General features: G+C 39.3%; 1 protein-coding gene across 8 annotated transcripts in view; it reads left to right on the top strand.

The window, feature by feature from the left end:
• Positions 1 to 13,429, top strand: part of PKP4 (plakophilin 4) — a 237,356-nt gene that overhangs the window by 120,948 nt on the left and 102,979 nt on the right. The window lies entirely within an intron of this gene.

Raw genomic sequence — 13,429 nt, 5'->3', positions numbered from 1 at the left:
ATGAATATATATTATATGTAAGAGAAAAAGAATTCTAAATGTAATTTAAAGATTCTTTTCAGTGCACCTGGCTGGCTCAGTGGGTAGAGCATGTGGCTCTTGATCTTGGAGTCATGAGTTCAAGCCCTACATTGGGCGTGGAGCCTACTTAAAAATATTTTAAAAATTAAAATAGAGATTCTTTCAGACAGATGTATTAATCTGTACAATAAAAATAGCATGTTCAAACCTGACACTTTTGTTTTTCTAAAAATGTCTCTTTTTTATCTTTTGTTTTTCCTTTTTTTCTAATAAAAGTCATATAGATCACACAAGTAAAAAGCAACAGCATACTGTCTGCTCTTTTAGATAAGTGGAGGAAATACAACTACTAAGAGTAACAAAGAGGAAATGAAAATTGCTCTTATAGATAGCTAACCGGTGGAAGGAGCAGGATGTCAGGAGAAAGCAGGAGAGACAGAGACAGACAGACGTTATGGAACAACACAGAGTGGCACACAGTGGACCTGAAGACTTCAGTGGGTGGGAGTTTGGATGCAGACATACTGAAGTTGGACTCAGCCTATTGCTAGACATGCCCCAGTTCTGTCCTCAGGCTTTAGTGCTCTTTGTAGGTTAGATATATCCTATGGTTATCAATAATACATTGATTGTCTTAACCTTATTTCTCAAGAATCCCAGGACAATTTCTGGAGGTTTAGAAAGGAAAGATAATGTTAATGAAGCCATAAAGATAAAATGTAAAATTAAGAAGTTCAGAAGACAAAGTTGAACACCTCATGCCTCTTGAGCCAGGTAACAAGCCTTCACAAGGAACCATTTAATTGTCTAGGGCCCAACTGATCAATGTGCATTCCAGTTCTACTAATTCCCCATACACTGTAGCCATAAAATATCTGCAAAACAGAAAGAACAACTGTAAACTAAGTTTAGTAATTGAAAAAGGACCGTCATAAGAAAAGATCTACCTGTACTAGTTGGTATTTGTTTCCTTTCCCCATTACGTTTCATTAAGTTACTAACCAAATCTTAAATTAATCATTTTTTAAATTAGACTTATTCTCTAATGCTATTTATTAGACCTACTGAAGAAAGGAAGATTAAATTTAGGCTTGATTTTGTTTCTGCTACCATTTTTATGGTTTATGCTATGCTTATAGTAACTAGTCCACATGGAGGAAGTGGAAGATTGGTCATTTATTCTTCCCACTTTTCCATTTCAGCAAATAATGATTTATTTGCATTATCATCATCTACTGTGCAGTCAATTAACTCTCAAATAAGCATCTAACATTACGTGACATGCATCATTGAGCTCATTAATTTTGAAATATTTATATACTACAAAACCAGATAAATTGTTGTCACTTATTTTTCATAATTTCTTAATGAATTTTAAAGTAATGAGTAATAAAATTTCCAAGGTATTACATTTTAAAGAAAAACTTCCTTATGTTTTTGACATTTAATTCTTTTTTTTTTTAATTTTTTTTTTTAACCTTTATTTATTTTTGAGACAGAGAGAGACAGAGCATGAATGGGGGAGGGTCAGAGAGAGGGAGATACAGAATCTGAAACAGGCTCCAGTCTCCGAGCTGTCAGCACAGAGCCCGACACGGGGCTCGAACTCACGGACTGCGAGATCATGACCTGAGCCGAAGTCGGACGCTTAACCGCCTGAGCCACCCAGGCGCCCCGACATTTAATTCTTTTTAACTTATTTTTTATTTTTTTAAATTTACATCCAAATTAGTTAGCATATAGTTTAACAATGATTTCAGGAGTAGATTCCTTAGTGCCCCTTACCCATTTAGCCCACCCCCCCCCACATCCCCTCCCATAACCCTCAGTTTGTTCTCCATATTTATGAGTCTCTTCTGTTTTGTCCCCCCTCCCTGTTCTTACATTATTTTTGCTTCCCCTTCCCTTATGTTCATCTGTTTTGTCTCTTAAAGTCCTCATATGAGTGAAGTCATATGATACTTCTCTTTCTCTAATTTTGCTTAGCATAATACCCTCGAGTTCCATACACGTAGTTGCAAATGGCAAGATTTCATTCTTTTTGATTGCCGAGTAATACTCCTGTGTGTGTGTGTGTGTGTGTGTGTGTGTGTGTGTGTGTGCGTGTGTGCGTGTGTGTGCGCGCGCACACACACACACCACATCTTCTTTATCCATTCATCCATCAGTGGACATTTGGGCTCTTTCCATACTTTGGCTATTGTTGATAGTGCTGCTATAAACATGGGAGTGCATGTGTGCCTTCGAAACAGCACACCTGTATCTCGTGGATAAATGCCTAGTAGTGCAATTGCTGGGTTGTAGGGTAGTTCTATTTTTAGTTTTTTGAGGAACTTCCATACTGTTTTCCAGAGTGGCTTCACCAGCTTACATTCCCACCAACAATGCAAAAGAGATCCTCTTTCTCCGTATCCTCGCCAACATCTGTTGTTGCCTGAGTTGTTAACGTTAGCCATTCTGACAGGTGTGAGTTGGTATCTCATTGTGGTTTTGATTTATATTTCCCTGATGATGAGTGATGTTGAGCATTTTTTCATATGTTGGTTGGCCATCTGGATGTCTTCTTTGGAGAAGTTTGACATTTAATTCTACCAGAGAACTACCTTGTTAGAGAAACGACAGCAGCAGTTATTGACAACTGCAACTGATACTGGCTCAGGTGTCCATTTTCTGTGTTGTAGTCCTTCCTCCATATTTCCTTTACTACTAGGACTTCTTCACGTATATGTATTTTTAAGCATTAGTAAAACCTCAACTAAAAGAAAACAACTAGAATTATTTCTATTTACACACACACACACACACACACACATTCATTCTGCCTTTTTTTAGGGGAGGAAGTAAATGAAAATAAAACAAGGCATTGCTAGTTCAATGACTTAAAATGTCAGTAGACTGGTGGGCAGGATTTTTAAAATGGCATGTTGCCACTGGGAAACTCCTCATTTTCTCTGAGGCAGAGCATGAAGCCTGAGAGATCAGAGAATTCAGCCGGTGGAAACAGGTGTAAGTAGGGGCTCCCGGATGGCCCAGTGGGTTAAGTGGCCAACTTCGGCTCAGGTCACGATCTCACTGTTGGTGAGTTCCAACCCCACACCGGGCTCTGTGCTGACAGCGAGGAGACTGCTTGGGAATTCTCTCTCTGCCCTTCCCCCACTTTCTCTCTTTCTTTCTTTCCAAAAACCAGGTATAAGTAATTGTGGGGGAGGAGGTAAGCAGTGGCATGGAGTAAGTCATATTAATGGCTATAAACCACCGTGTCACTGAAATTATGCACACATTGTTTTAAAAAATAAAACCTTATTTTACCCATGTCACCATGAATAATAGGAAATTCCTGATAGAACTAATTTGTTAACAGAGCAATCAACAAAATTGTGGGAAACGAGATTCTAGTCCCAGGTCTGCCTCCGCATCTCCCTTTGACTTTAAATAAAAGTAGAACGGGGCGCCTGGGTGGCTCAGTCGGTTAAGCAGCCGACTTCGGCTCAGGTCATGATCTCGCAGTCTCTGAGTTCGAGCCCCGCGTCGGGCTCTGTGCTGACAGCTCAGAGCCTGAAGCCTGTTTCAGATTCTGTGTCTCCCTCTCTCTGACCCTCCCCCGTTCATGCTCTGTCTCTCTCTGTCTCAAAAATAAATAAACATTAAAAAAAAAATTAAATAAAAGTAGAACATTAATTTGCACCATTGATTACCTGCATTGCAAGGATATGATCATTATTACATCTGAAATGTTTTAAGACCCTAAAAAAGGATCAGCCATAATATATTATGCCTTTCTCTGGTACAAATACTCAGGAATCAGTTTAAAAGTTTATGCTATCAATTGTAACATACAAATAAAATATGCTATATAAAATTCACCCTGAATGAATTAGCAGGGTTTTATTGTTTTGCTTTTGCAGGGAGCTAGAAGGATGCTGAGATTAATGAAATAGAGTCCAGCTTAGTATTGAGTACATGTAGTGGGCCAAGCTCTTTGCCCAAGGGCTAGATAAAGGACTGTAGGTGTTCATGGAAAGGTAATATTTCAGGTGGATGGAACAACATGAGAAAAAGCTTTGAGTGGTGTGCATAGAAAACCATAAATAGTTCAGTTTAGGTGCCTGAAGGAGAGTGACAGGAAACCAAGAAAAGGTATTTGGGGAGGCACACACACTACCTTGGGTCTTAAAAAACAGCTGAGCTGACTTCATAAGTTCTATTGTGGATGGGGTGGGAAGGGCATGGTGCACAATGGTTAGCACTACGCAGAGTCAGGCTGATGTGATTTCAGATCCTGGCTTTGAATTACCTTAGGCAAGTCATCCCTGTATGGAGTGAGGGTAACCCTGACTTCCTTGCTGGTTGATTGGGGGAGTTAACCAAGTAGTGCATTTACAGCACTTAGCAGAGACTCTGCAGCCCAGAGAGCCGCCAGTATAGGATAGAAATTATTGACTAGAATTGTGCCTTTGACAGACATGGCTGGAAGAAACGTGAAAGCAGAGGCAAGGTCCCTGACCACCCCGGTGGGGAAAGACTGAGGGAGGGGTACTGCAGTAGTCCAGAGTTAATGTGAGCCTGAATTAGGGGAAATGGCAGGAATGGTGAGGAAGGGAATGGATTCAGTCCATGTTAGAGAGCTAGAGCAACCGATTTCGGAAAGCATTTACCATGAGAGGTGTGGGGAGTAAGAGAAAGGAGGGAAATGGTGAAAACACTTGCGGTTTGAGCCTGGGTGAGAAGGGAAGGGTGACTTCATTAGCATGCTAGTCCTTGAACTTCTGCATGCACAAGAATCTCCTGGAGGACTTGTTCAAGCACAGGTGGCTGGACTCCACCCCTTCTGATTCAAAGAAGTTTCCAGGTAGTGTTGACGCTAATGCTGCTGATTCAGGGCAAACACTTTGAAAACCATGGCAGTGGAGAAATAGTAAACACAGGAGAAAGGGGGAGGTGTCGCAGGGTGGAGGATGTGTCTGCTGGTACAGCCACTTAGCCAAACATTGGATCTGATTAGAGATAATTTGTATATCACAGGTGTGGATGGACCTGTGTTCTGGTCAGATTGCCAGGTGAGAGACTGAAGAAGAACCACTGGCAAGGAGTTACCATTAAAGGGACAGTTTTTTAAAAGCAATCAGTGGTACTATAAAAATGCTTGGACTTTTACCTGTTTACCTTGATGTTGTCATCTGCATCTGGTTCTAGGCAAAACGCTTTCCTCGTACATTGTATTGAATACCTTTCTCCCTTTATTTTTACTTCTAATAAAGGAGCTTTGGTGACAGAGTTACAGATAAGAGCCTGAGCTTTAGAATAAAAATTTAGAGCATCTGGTAAACTTCCCCTGCTTTCTCTCTGCTTCATTAAAACTGAAAGCTAAGAGATCAAAGCTAGAAGCTGGTATAATCCTGTGTGGTTTGATAGGAGGATAAAACAATAAGATCTTAACATTGCTCATCCTTGGAATGTTAGCTAGTATAACAAAAAATCAGGCTGGTAATTGTATCTTGTATTTTCCTTTTATCTCAAACAATATCTAAATGCAAGAAGCTGTGGCTATATAGTGTAGGGCGGCTAGCCCTGCAGAGGTGCCCTAATCATTCATACCCTTCTTATCTTCAGAGTGGGAGGAGGTCAACAGTTTCCATTTGAAGGTTAACCCTTTGTGGTGCCCTGCCTTTTGTAAATATTCTTTCTGGACAAAAGTAATTAAAATGTTGTTTTCCTGTATATGTTTCTAACGTAGAATATAAGTTAAATACCCCTTTCTTAAACCATCCCTAAATACAATAAATGAGCTTTATTTTTCAGTATTGCCTAAGTTGTGTTTTGCAAGACAATATTGTTTCTTGAGATGTTAATAGTTGTTCCTTGAAAAAGTGTGCTTAGTCTCAGTAAATCAAAGTTGCTAGGTTTTACAAAGGTAAGCTGATTTCCTATCAGTAGACGTCTTAGATCTTTTAAAATCTAAGTGTTGCCGAGAATCCCCAAGAATTGGAATCTTCTGGGCAGCATTTCCCAAATCTAGTTGACCTGGAACCTCTTCCTTTCAGGGCATATTTCGTGGGACACTGATGTTCTCAGAACACAGTGAGAAAGTCAGTGTTAGTTGTTTAAATCTTTTTAATTTTGAATTTCCTTTTGACAAAGGGAACTAGCCAGTACAAAAGAGATGGCCATGATATGCCTGGCACTTCTACAATTAATTATGGATGGTTTAGGGATTGCCAAGGAGACCTAATAATGATTTGTAAGGTTGGGTTTTTTTTTAATGTTTATTGATTTATTTTGAGAGAGAGAGCACGCACGTGTGCACATGCACAAATCCAGGAGGGGCAGAGAGAGAAAGAGAGTCCCAAGCAGCCTCCACCCTCTCAGTGCAGAGCCTAACTTGGGGCTCCATCTCACGAACCGTGATATCATGACCTGAGCAGAAACCAAGAGTTGACGCTCAATTGACTGAGCCACCCAGGCACCCCTGTCAGTTATTTAACCATGATAGGAAGTCAGGACATTTAATCTCCTTTACATTACTGACTGGTTATTTTGAGGCTGAGAAGTTAAAGAACCATTTGACAATATGGCTGCTTTGGTTTAGTACCAGCCTAGATTAAAGAATGGCATTTAGGATGTTTTTGAGGATTTCTTATTTGCTCTTAAGTAATCACTTTTAAAAAGGATCCCTAGGCCTGGCTGAAGACCCCCAAAGATATGATCATGACCATAATTTGTTCATATTTTGAACATGAGGGAAAAAAATGCTATAGTATGTATATCCTGAGAGCAGGACATATCCAGCACAAATTTCTGTACTTTAAAATTTTAACATATTATTATTTGGTGATAATTGGTCTCTTAGTGATATAAAACTCTTTCAGCACGCTGAGACAGAAATATACATTTTGGGGGAAGGTTTTTAAGCAAAAATGATTGAAATAAAAATGCTTTCTTGCTTAACCACTGATTGCATCACATAATAACCATTTATCAGGGTTTTTTTTCCTTCAGCGTAACCAGTACTCAGTACTTTCCTGCTGAGATTTATAGGCACGGAAAGACATGTTGACTCCTGCTGTGTTCCACGTGCTCTGCTGATGTGAAATGATTTTTAGTACACAGATGAACATCTTTAAAAATTACTATGTACTTGAGTTTATATTAGAATTGTAAAAAGCATTAGAAACCAGGATTTTAATTATTTTAATGTCTGAGATACTGTGTTTTAAAAAACAAGTCAACTTAAAGAAAAATATTTACCAAAAAGGTAGTATAGGTCAAAGGGAAGGAGACAAAGATTAAGGAGTCCTGAGACCAAGTAGGTGCTTTCCAATGAGAAAGATTTGAACATTAAACTGAGAGGAAACTCTTCAGAGTCAGGAAAAAAGCAAATCCCAGAGGAGGCCAGAGGGCGTGGAGAGGCTAGGGATAGTCAGGAAGGGGCCACTCCCTCCACTCAGCCTGGAAGAGATTGAAGATTAGTTGAGTGTGGGGACAGGAATTTGAGGGCATCATGGCTAATGGCCTGCTGTGATGCCCACTGCTCGCTCTTGTCATTATCACGGCAGTAATAACTACTGTAGGTACCCCTGAAGCAGTAAATCAGATAGAATAACTAGAAGTAAATATAGATAGTAGTGATGGAAGTGGGCAACTCTAGTTGGATTGCATGAGCCTGAAAGCACAATGAGCTTTTGTACATATTTGGAGGAATCATGGTTTTTATCAATTAAGGGGGGAAAAAAACGTACTAATATCAGGAATGTAAGAGGGAATGTAATTACTGATCCTACCAGCATGAGGACCATGAGGAATATTACAAACAACTTTATGCTAGTAAGTAGAGGTAGTGAGGAGCCAAGACTTTTGGGTACTTCAGGTATGGACTGTGAAGAATGTATAGTGTTTGCCAGAGAGAGAGGTCAGCAAAAGCACTATTTTCAGGAAAGAACTACATTTCACATACAGTCTGTAGAGTCTTCTTAGTAACCCAGAGACAGAGAATATTCTGAGTAAATAATGAAGAGTTTATAAGGAGAGAATTTGCAAACTGGAGTAAGGCTTCCATAGGGCACAGTTAGAAAGGGTCAGGAGATCTGTCACCACGGGCCATCAGTGAGGATTTTAAAAAGGCCACAGGAAAATAAAGTATGCCCTGTTTTCAGTGCCAACACCAGAATCCTTGAAGCTAAGGTGGAGCTCTTCCTGCTTATTAAAGGAGATGAGAGTAGAAGGCTTCCTGGGGCTTCTGGAAACCAGAGGAAGTAGACAATAGCCTCGTGACTACATGTGCAGGATCTGTAGTGTTTCCCTTTGAAAGGAACACCGAATCACCAATTTAGGACCGAAGTGCCTGGGAGTTTAGGTAAAGAAAGGTAAACCTAAATAAGAAGGGAGAAAGATTTCACTCTCAGTGAGCAGCAGGAACAGGTGGGTGTGATAAAGAACCAAGTAGAAGTTTCAGCAATGGAAAATATTGTCATTAAAATAGATGAGATAAACCCTTAACAGGGCACATAGAGAAATAGCGAATTGAAAGTAATACTAAGAAATTTCCCCTGAATATAACTGAGAGAAATTAAGAGAAAATATGAAAAATCTGTTAAGACTCTTCATTCCTGGCTTACCCTAACCAGTCTTTTCCCTGAAGGAAACTAAGATAAGCTGAGTAAAATATTCACATTGTTTTTTGTAAAAGCAGGACTAAGCTGGAAGGGAAGTAAAGAATCCACAGAAACCAAAACTAAAATGAAAGTGGGAATCTTAAGCTAAGTAAGTAGTAAGTAAAACTGGCTTTCACCTTGAAGGTACTTGCCAAACCTAGATGATCTTCAGCATGTCACTTGACAGCTACAAGCTACTTGTCAAATGAGGGATCCTTAAGGTGGGGAGTCAAATGGGAAGTCCCTTGCCCAAAGCCAAAACTTGACCAAACTACCTTAGTAGGCGGGTAATAAGACACCTGTCCCACACAAGAGGACGAGCGTGGGTATTGGAAGTAGGGAAAATTCTCCCCCCTGAGAATTCATGATGCCTATGGTTTTCCAAATCTGAATGGCCAATAAACATATGAAAAGATGTTGGTTATCGGGGGGAAATACAAATTAAAACACATGCAAAGTAGCTGCCCATATTTATCAGATTATCAAAAAGGGAGGGGGGATTTAAGCCCCCAAATGCAAACTGATGCCCGGGAGAGAGAATGTGTAGAAACTCATACACTGCTGACTGGAATATAAATTGGTCACGTGATTATTAAACACCAAATTCAGGTGAATGGTTTCTTCTGAAGAGGGAGGAAAGGAGGGAGAGAAATAGGATCCATGAGAAAGAAACCAGGATTTCAATGTATCTGTAATATTTTATTTATCAAAAAACCTGAAGGAAATGTAGTAAAACATTAAGATTTGCTACAGCTGGGTCGGGTTCTCCAGATTTCACTGTTATTGTTTATACTTTTTCTGTACAAAGTGTCTCACAGAATTTAAAAATTAAGAGTGAGAGAAAATTTCTATCTTTATATAAAAGGAGGCCAAAAAACAATACTGTCTCAGGTCGGGTTCTCACGGAGATGGAGTTTGGGCCACACAGTATCTATTACACATCAACACTTGGGGGCAGAGGGGAAGTTCAAATACTCAGCAGGCTGGCCCAGCCCCTGGGGAGCCCTGAAGCAAATCTGGGCTCCACCTTTATACTCCCACCTCAATCAGTGGTTGGCTGCAACCACCCAGAAGGGCGTGCCCTTGGGCAAGGATGTTCTCTGCCACTGAGGCACCCCTGAAGTGGCTGACAGCCGCGCAACAAGTCCTTCCTCAGGCTTCCTGCCCAGCTCTGTCCACCATATAAAGCATGAAAATGAAGTTTTTCTTCTATTCCCTTGGCTCACTCTCAGAGAATATTTATTGGTGTATTTACCTGAGAGAGAGGAGGTAAACATAAAGAAAAGGTTTCAAACACCTGTAGACTCCATTTTATAGCAGATTAGTAGCCTTGACTTTCTGGGTTTGTTTATGGTCTTGTTTGCCAGAATTTAAGAGGAAACTGTCATATGCTAAATCATTGGCAAATGCTTTTAACATTGCTTTCCTTGTCTTCTCAAAGGAGAACAAATATAGGGTCCCCTTATAATTCAGATGCCCAGTTTTGGATACTGATTTAAGTGTTACCCTCCACAATGTCAGTTTAGAGGATAAAATACAAAATTTTTAATTTGTAGGTGGTATCTCTGTGTAATCATATTAATGAGTGTTATTTTAGAAATGATCAAATGTATTTTTATATGACTGTAATAATAACTTCCTCATCAGGCAGTCTAAGAAGTTGGTAGAGACAGAACTGTCAAATATTTATATCCTGCTCACCCATCTTGGTGGCAGTCCCTTATGGGTGTTCGATTTATATTCTGTAGGGGTAATATGAATACTTTTGCAACAAGGCATATATTTTTGCTTGTAAATATTCACAGGTATTAGGTAACCTCTACAAATTTCATGTTTTATAGCTTCCTGATAATCTGTTTTCAGGGCTTTAATGACATCCTCCTAATGAGAAGTGTGAGCAAATACTGGGCAGAATGGTTTTGATAAAGGCAGCTGGTGATGTTCAATATTATAGGTCCATGGCCACTAGGGATATAATGTGGACATTACTCAGTCTGTATGAAGGTTGAAGGAATTACCCAACTTTTAAATGAAGAATGTAGCTACTTCATGGGTACATAGGTTTAGCTAGCAACTCGACTACTGTAAATGGTTTCTGTAGGTGCTTCAGTCAAGATTTCTAGTTGCAAAAAACAGACTGACAAGGCTGATTATGCAGAAAAAGGCATTTAAATTAAGCGTGTATTTGTGAATTCCCATATTTGTTGCAAGGGCTGGAGAACAAGCCTTGAGATTTAACTTCCAGAAACAGTGTCTCGATCTGTACCACAAATTGGTTAAAAAAAAAAAAAAAAAAAAAACCACTGACATTGCCACCTGGCATAAACATAGCAGTTTTGGGGGAGGTCATTTCTGTATTGGGAGCTTGACCTTGACACCTGTCGCAGAGGTTGCAGCAAGAAAGTGAAAGAGAGAGAAAATAAGCTTTGTGTTTTCTGATGTCAAAGTCTTAGTTTCAGGGGCGCTTGGGTGGCTCGGTTGAGTGTCCACTCTTGATTTTGGCTCAGGTCATGATCTCATGGTTCGTGAGATCGAGCCCTGCATCAGGCTCCATGCTGACAGCATAGAGCCTGCTTGGGATTCTTCTCCTCTCCCTCTCCTTCTCCCTCTCCCTCTCTCTCTCTCTGTCAAAAATAAATAAAAAATTTTAAAAAATAAGTAAAAGTCTTAGTTTCAGCATCTGAGTCACAGTGTAACATCTTCTTGGCAGAGCCAAAGTCACCCTCTCTGCTTCTGAGGGAAGGAATGATGGGACAGTAACTTCCAACTTTCTGCCTTGAAGTGGGAAATATCCCAACCATTTCCTTGAAAGAATGCTCAAAAGGTCATAGGCAACCTCAAACATGATAAAAATCCACTGAATTGGAATTTTCTTGTATGAATGAAGATTTTTTTTTTTTATGTTGTAATGTGAAACATACTTCAATTCTACCCTGGTAACTTTTGGCCATCCCAAAATGAAGAAAACACTACAGCCCTCCATCCCTAGTAGCCACTGAACTCAGAACACAAAGTTAATGTGATGGCTCTGGGAATATTTTTTGGATTCACAGATGGTCCTTGCTGGCCCAGCTTGATACAAGCAACCAATCTTCTGGGATAAGAGGTATAATAAACAACTGAGTAAAATAGTTAAAAGATTGCAAGTGTGTCACAAGAAATGTGCTGTTATTTAAGGGCAAAGAAAAACCAAGTGTGAGATAAGTATAATACTATTTGTCCTTAAAATCAGTTATCTTAGCTTGATACTGAATGTTGTTACTATCTATCAGGTCTTTTGTTGCTAAGCTGACAGAGGTCTAGGAAATGTTGAGCAGAGATAGGTATCTTCCCACTTTGATCATGTTCTATAGCATTATTGAGCCAACTATTATTATTCATTCAGGCCCTGCCTTATATACCCACACCAACTAGGCTCATTAGAAAAGTATTCTCCATATCACAAAGCAGTAAAGAGTTCAGGGACTGTATTTTTAAAAATTGCAGTAAGAGTAGTTTGTAGAATTTACAAAGCCAGGGCTGTCAAGTAATAGCATGATTGCCTGAATCCACGGGGCGCTAACATTTTTCAGTTAAATTGTTTTAAATTTTTGCATGGCAAACAGATATGTACATATTTTCATAAATAATATTTAAGGTGGCTTTATTTCTGATTAGTTTCTAGGCTTAGGCTTCATATACCTGGTATTTTGAACTAGCAGTCATTGCCCAATTAAATTATTTTGAGTTCAGCATTTGCTTTGAGTAGACTTATAAGGAGATAATATGGCACAGGGGAGCTTGAGGTGTTATTGGAGATGTTATTTGTGGCTTAAAGCCTTTGGAGTATACTTGATTTGATCTATAGATGTTTTATAGCATGGCATGCTTCCTGTTTATTAAAATCTTGTCAAGGTAACAGTGAGATAAGCACAAATGAAATTAAAGCATCTTCTATGATAGAACTTCCTTGCCTTCATAATGCAGCATAGAATGAATAATATAATATCTGTAGACAGTCTTTCCAAACTTCTAAATACAGTTTTAAGTTCCGTATTATGTTTCAGGCTTCATTTTTTTTCTGCCCTTCACACAGTGACACATGAATTCGTTTGTAACAATAGAAAATTTTTCTTGCTTATATTGCAGATAAATATAGCAAGATTTTTTTCTGTGGGATTGGAATGATTTTTTTCCCTAACAATTAAAAGGCTCTGTATCAAACATGAAAAAGTGATTCTCCTATGGGAATTTACATTTTTTCAATATAGAATGAAGGATATAAAAATTGCTCTTGAGGCTGAAGAGCTTACGTTGGTAGGTGGGCACCTGATGTAGATACATCAAGTATGGACTCTGCAGACCTTACATTTAATATAGTACTGTAACAGAAATACTGTTTGCAAACCTCAATTAGAAGAACACACAAACCAGGGGTGTCTGGGTGGCTATGGTTGGTAAGTGTCCGACTCTGGATATCCGCTCAGGTCATGATCTCACGGTTCGTGATTTCAAGTTCTGAGTCGGGCTCTGTGCTAACAGCACTGAGCCTGCTTGGGGTTGTGTCTCTCTTCCCCTCCCCCATTGCTGTCTCTCAAAATAAACCTTTAAAACTGTTAACAACAACAAAAAGAACAAAAAAGCAGATAAATATCCACATGTTTCCCATTCCTAACAAAGGCTAACATTCTAGTGCCTTTAAATTTGAAACAGGTACAAATCAGTATGTTATCTAGGCCCACAATTCCATCCAAAACTCTTAATTTCACAAAGCCACACTG

The sequence above is a fragment of the Panthera uncia genome (genome assembly GCF_023721935.1).
Source record: "Panthera uncia isolate 11264 chromosome C1 unlocalized genomic scaffold, Puncia_PCG_1.0 HiC_scaffold_3, whole genome shotgun sequence".
NCBI lineage: Eukaryota > Metazoa > Chordata > Mammalia > Carnivora > Felidae > Panthera > Panthera uncia.
This window is presented reverse-complemented; position numbering and strand designations above follow the sequence as displayed.